Here is a 4,934-nt window from a genome sequence, read left to right on the forward strand (position 1 = left end):
TTCTCTTTGACCAATGACATTCTGTTTCTCCCTCACATTTAACTTCATATTAATTTTCCCTAAGAATTTGGATTCTCTGGTTTGAAATCACTTCTTATACGTTTTTATTTTTAGCTTTTTTTTAAACTATTTTTTATTGAAGTATAATTAACGTGCAGTATTATATTAGCTTCAGGTGTATGACATAGTGATTCAACAATTCTATACATTGCTCTGCTCATCACAGTAAATGTACTCTTAATCTCTTTTATTTCACCCATCCTCCTACCCATTTTTAACTTTGAATGGCAACATTTATCACAGTTTGCACGAATTAAATAATATTAATAAAATGAGTACTTTATATCCACCCAACTTAAGAAAAAGAACATTCCAGTGCCTCCAAAGTCCCCTGTGCTCTTCCTTAATGCTGTCCTTTCTCCTCCCCACTTGCACAGTGTTGTGCAAGATAGTCCCTTGCTCATCTTTATAGTGATGTGGGCTAAGGGGTGTTTTATAGGAATTGCATCTTCTACCTTTCACTGAAGATCTGGAAGGGTCTATGCGAGAAATGGAGGAAAGCCAGTAGCCAGCCTCTTGGACACTGTGTGGATGGGCCAGGCAGCGTCTCCAGGAGAAGCTCAGAACCCAAGCCACCAAGCAGGGCTGCAAAGAGGCTGCTGCAGGAGACTGTGGAAAGTGACTGCCTCTGCCGGGGCGGGGGGGCTGTGAGTCCACTGCAACTGCCTGCCTGGGGTCACAGGGCCAGCAATGGACAGAAGGGCTGTAGGCTGAGGAGAGGGGAGGGAGTGTAAGCAGGAACCTACCCGGCCCCTCCGTGTCTGCCCATCACCCCATTTGACTGTGCATGCCTCTCAAGAAAACGGGGTGCTGTTTCACTTCTAACTCCAGTATCTTGTTTAAGTTCCTCTTTGGGTCAGGTTTAATCTCCAGCCACGCAGGGAAAGAAACTCTGGGATTTGTAGTTCCTTATGAGTGAATTCTAAAACAATATGCTGTTGAGTTTTGGTTGCACTTTAAAGATTTATTTATTTATTTTTGTGAGAGAGAGAGAGAGAGAGAGGGAGCGGAGCATGACGGGGGGGGGGGGGGGGGGCAGAGGGAGAAGCTGACTGGCCGCTGAGCCGGGAGCCTGATGTGGGGCTTGATCTCAGGACCCTGGGATCATGACCTGAGCCAAAGTAGGTCGCTCAACTGAGCCACCCAGGTGCTCTTGGCTGCACTTAATTGTAACAGGGATCATGCAGCTTACTTTTTCTATGACTGACTTTTGTCGTTTTCTTGGTGTTGTTAACCTCGTTTTTGAGATCCGTCCTGCTGATCCATTCTGTATATAGAAGTCCAAAGTATGAAGATATATTTTATTTATCCATTTCAGTATAATTAGATACTTGGTTTTTTTTCAGATCTTCCTTTATGAACAATGTTTCTATGAATATTGGAAATACCTCTTTATATGTGTAAAAGTTTCTCTAACACATATACGCAGGAGAGAAATTGTGGGGTATAGAATATGTGGTGTGCAACTTTATTATGTATTGCCAAACTGTTTTCCACAAGGATTGTGCTCTCACTGGCAGTGTATGAGTGTTTCTGTTGCTAAATATCTTCATTATGAAGACACTTGACATTGTTAGATATTTTAAAATTTGCAAAAGCAGGGAGGCGTAACATGCCATCTGATTTTGATTTCAATTTCTTTTGTCTTAATTATGAATGACACTGGACATCTCTTACATCTTTTTTTTTTTTTTTTACCATAAGCATTTCCTCTTTTCTGAAATGACTGGTATATATTTTGTCCTTTTTTTTTCTTTAGAGGAGTTCTTCATAAATTCTAGATAACCACCTTTTATTGATTGCTTATATTGCAAATATTCTCTCTCAGTTTGCAGCTTGTGACCAGTTTGAATGATTTCTGCCTTGCTGTTCTATTCCACTCATTTATCCACCTACCCCTGTTCCATTTCCACACTGGCTTGTCTTGTCATGTTCTTTATAGTGTCTTCTGGTGAGCAGAAGGCCCACAGTTTAGTATGGTAAAATGTGGCCTTCCTGCCCTCCTGCTTTGCTGATTTCGAGAGTCTTGCCTAAGAGCTCCTTCTTTTCTCCCACATTGTAAAGATATTCGATATTGCCTTCTAAAGTTTTTCTGGGTTTGCCTTTCACCAAATCTTTAGTTTTCCACAGATTCGTAATACATGCTCCTTTATAACTGAGCTTTCCTGTATACGTGAGTTTGTTTCTGATCTCTGGCCTGCTCCAATGGTCTTGACATCTGCAAGGACAAGTGTCCCCATCTTGCTCTTCTTTAGCATTGTCTTGGCTCTTCTTATCTAGAAAAGCCATTTGCTTTTCTGCGTAAATTTTAGAATCAAATTGTCAAGTTCTCCAAAACTATTCTGTAGTGATTCTGATTAGATTTAGGGGATAATTGAAATCTTTACAGACTGCTCCACAGTTGCCTGCCTCCTTTCTCCTTTCACCATGATAGATGCTGCTGTGTCCCTTGCCAAGAACTTGCTGGCGGGTGGAGAGGCCATGGCCATCTCCAAGACCGTGGTTGCACCCATCCACTGGGTCAAGCTGCTGCTGCTGCAGGTGCAGCATGCCTGCAAGCAAATCACTGCAGATAAGCAATACGAGGGCTTCGCATCCCCAGGGAGCAGGGAGTCCTGTCCTTCTGGCATGGTAATCTAGCCAATGTCATCAGATGCTTTCCCACCCAGGTTCTCACCTTTGCCTTCAAAGATAAATACAAGCAGATCTTCCTGGGTGGTGTGGACAAGAGAACCCAGTTTTGGCGCTACTTTGCAGGGAATCTGGCATCAGGTGGTGCCGCTAGGACCACATCCTTGGGTTTTGTGTATCCTCTTGATTTTGCCCGTACCTGTCTAGTAGCTGATGTGGGCAAAGTTGGAGCTAAAAGGGAATTCCGAGGCCTCGATGACTGCCTGACTAAGATCTACAAGTCTGATGGGATGAAGGGCCTGTACCAAGTCTTTAGTGTGTCTGTGCAGGGTATTCTCATCTCCCAAGCTGCTTACTTCAGTATCTATGACACTGCAAAGGGAATGCTTCCAGATCCCAAGAACACTCACATCTTTATCAGCTGGATGATCGCACAATCTGTCACAGCGGTTGCTGGGTTGACTGCCTATCCATTTGACACTGTTGGTCACCATATGATGATGGAGTCAGGGTGCAAAGGAACTGACATCACGTAGGCAGGCACGCTTGATTGCTGGAGGAAGGTTGCTTGTGATGAAGGAAACAAAGCTCTTTTCAAGGGCGCGTGGTCCAATGTTCTCGGAGGCATGGGTGGTGATTTTGTGCTTGTTTTGTATGATGAAATCAAGAAGTTCACATAAGTTATTGCCTAGGTGTTCCCCTTGTGAACAAGCAGGTTGTATTATATAACATATCTTAAGCATTCTTTTTTTTTAAAGATTTATTTATTTGAGAGAGACAGCATGCATGCAAATGGGGTGGGGGAGGAGCAGAGGGAGAGAGAAAATCTTAAGCAGGCTCCACGCTGAGCAGGGAGCCCGACGTGGGGCTCGATCCCATAACCCTGAGATCATGACCTGAGCTGAAATCACGGGTTGGACGCTTAACCGACTGAGCATTCTTGATAGACTGTTGGCTGTTTATCAGTGGCCACTCTTACTGGTTGAAAATGGGAAGCAGTGATATTCATCTGACCCGTTTTCCCTTAAAGCCATTTCCATGATGATGGGACTCAATTATATTTTTTATTTCAGTCACTCCTGATAAATAAATTTGAAGAAATAAAATATATCTGAAATTAAAAAACAACAACAACAACAACAACCCTTACAGACTGCTTGCTAATTTGTTCCCACTGAATCTGTTCTTCCTGCTCATGAGTTTATGGCTGCCACTTGAAGACTCTCTCACCCTTCTTGGCAGCTAGTTTTGGCCATGTGTGGTAGAGCACTTGCAAATTGATTGCCATTATTTCCTTCCCTGTATCCACATGTGACTTTGCCGTTCTCCTTTCAATAAACAGAATATTTCTCCTCCCCTGGAATATGACCTGGCATTATGACTTGCTTTGCCTAATAGAATGCAGTGGGTATGATACTGTGTCAGTTCTGAGCCTAGACCTCAGCAGGACCTTTGTGCCATCGCTCGCTCTTGGAAATTTGCTACCCTCTGCGAACGAGCCTGGGCTAGTCTGCTGGATGGCGAGAGACACAGGGTTAGACGCCTCATATCCAGGCTTTGCTGCATACTAATCATTTGACCTTAAGCAATGTGCCTCAGGCTCCTCATCTCTAAAATGAGGATTGTAATAATACCTACCAAATAGTGTTGTTGTAAAGATTAAGTGAGTTAACATATGTAAAGCACTTGGAAGAGGGCCTGGCACCTGATAGACTCTCTGAGGGTCTGTTATTATCATTATGATGCAAAAGATTGCACATATTGGGCTTATATGGAGAAAAACAAACCATTTGCCTAGAATATAGACTGTGTGATGAGTTGGGAAGAAAGGGCTAGGAAGGTAGGAGGGAGCAAGGTTGTGGTTGCCTTGAATGCCTGCCTCAGATATATGGATTTTTATTCTACAGATACTAGGGAACCATTGCAAGTGTTGAGCATTTTAGAAACATCATCAATGTATTCAAATATTTAGATAAGTTCTCACATTAAGTAGTCTTCCATAATTTTTTCAGTCCGTCTAACTGGCGACTTACTGGAGATACATTTGATGGCAAGGAATCCTGAAGTGTTCATTTATTTTGTGATGGGGGTAGTTGGATGGGTCTGTTTATATTCACGTGGCTGAATAGCTATTGTTTTTGCAATGAAAGCAAAAGAATCTGGTGCAGTTTATGTTCAAGAACTGGGCAACTTACGCTGGGCCATGAAGCAGTGTTGAAGACATATGTCCTTGGTCATTGCCA

General features: G+C 42.9%; 1 pseudogene; it reads left to right on the forward strand.

The window, feature by feature from the left end:
* The first annotated feature begins 2,487 nt into the window (after positions 1-2,487).
* On the forward strand, positions 2,488-3,371 carry LOC112825510 (ADP/ATP translocase 2 pseudogene; annotated as a pseudogene).
* Positions 3,372-4,934: the final 1,563 nt, after the last annotated feature.

The sequence above is a fragment of the Callorhinus ursinus genome, unplaced genomic scaffold (genome assembly GCF_003265705.2).
Source record: "Callorhinus ursinus isolate GAN/ISIS: 27379988/994484 unplaced genomic scaffold, GSC_fseal_2.0 scaffold4, whole genome shotgun sequence".
Taxonomy (NCBI): Eukaryota; Metazoa; Chordata; class Mammalia; order Carnivora; family Otariidae; genus Callorhinus; species Callorhinus ursinus.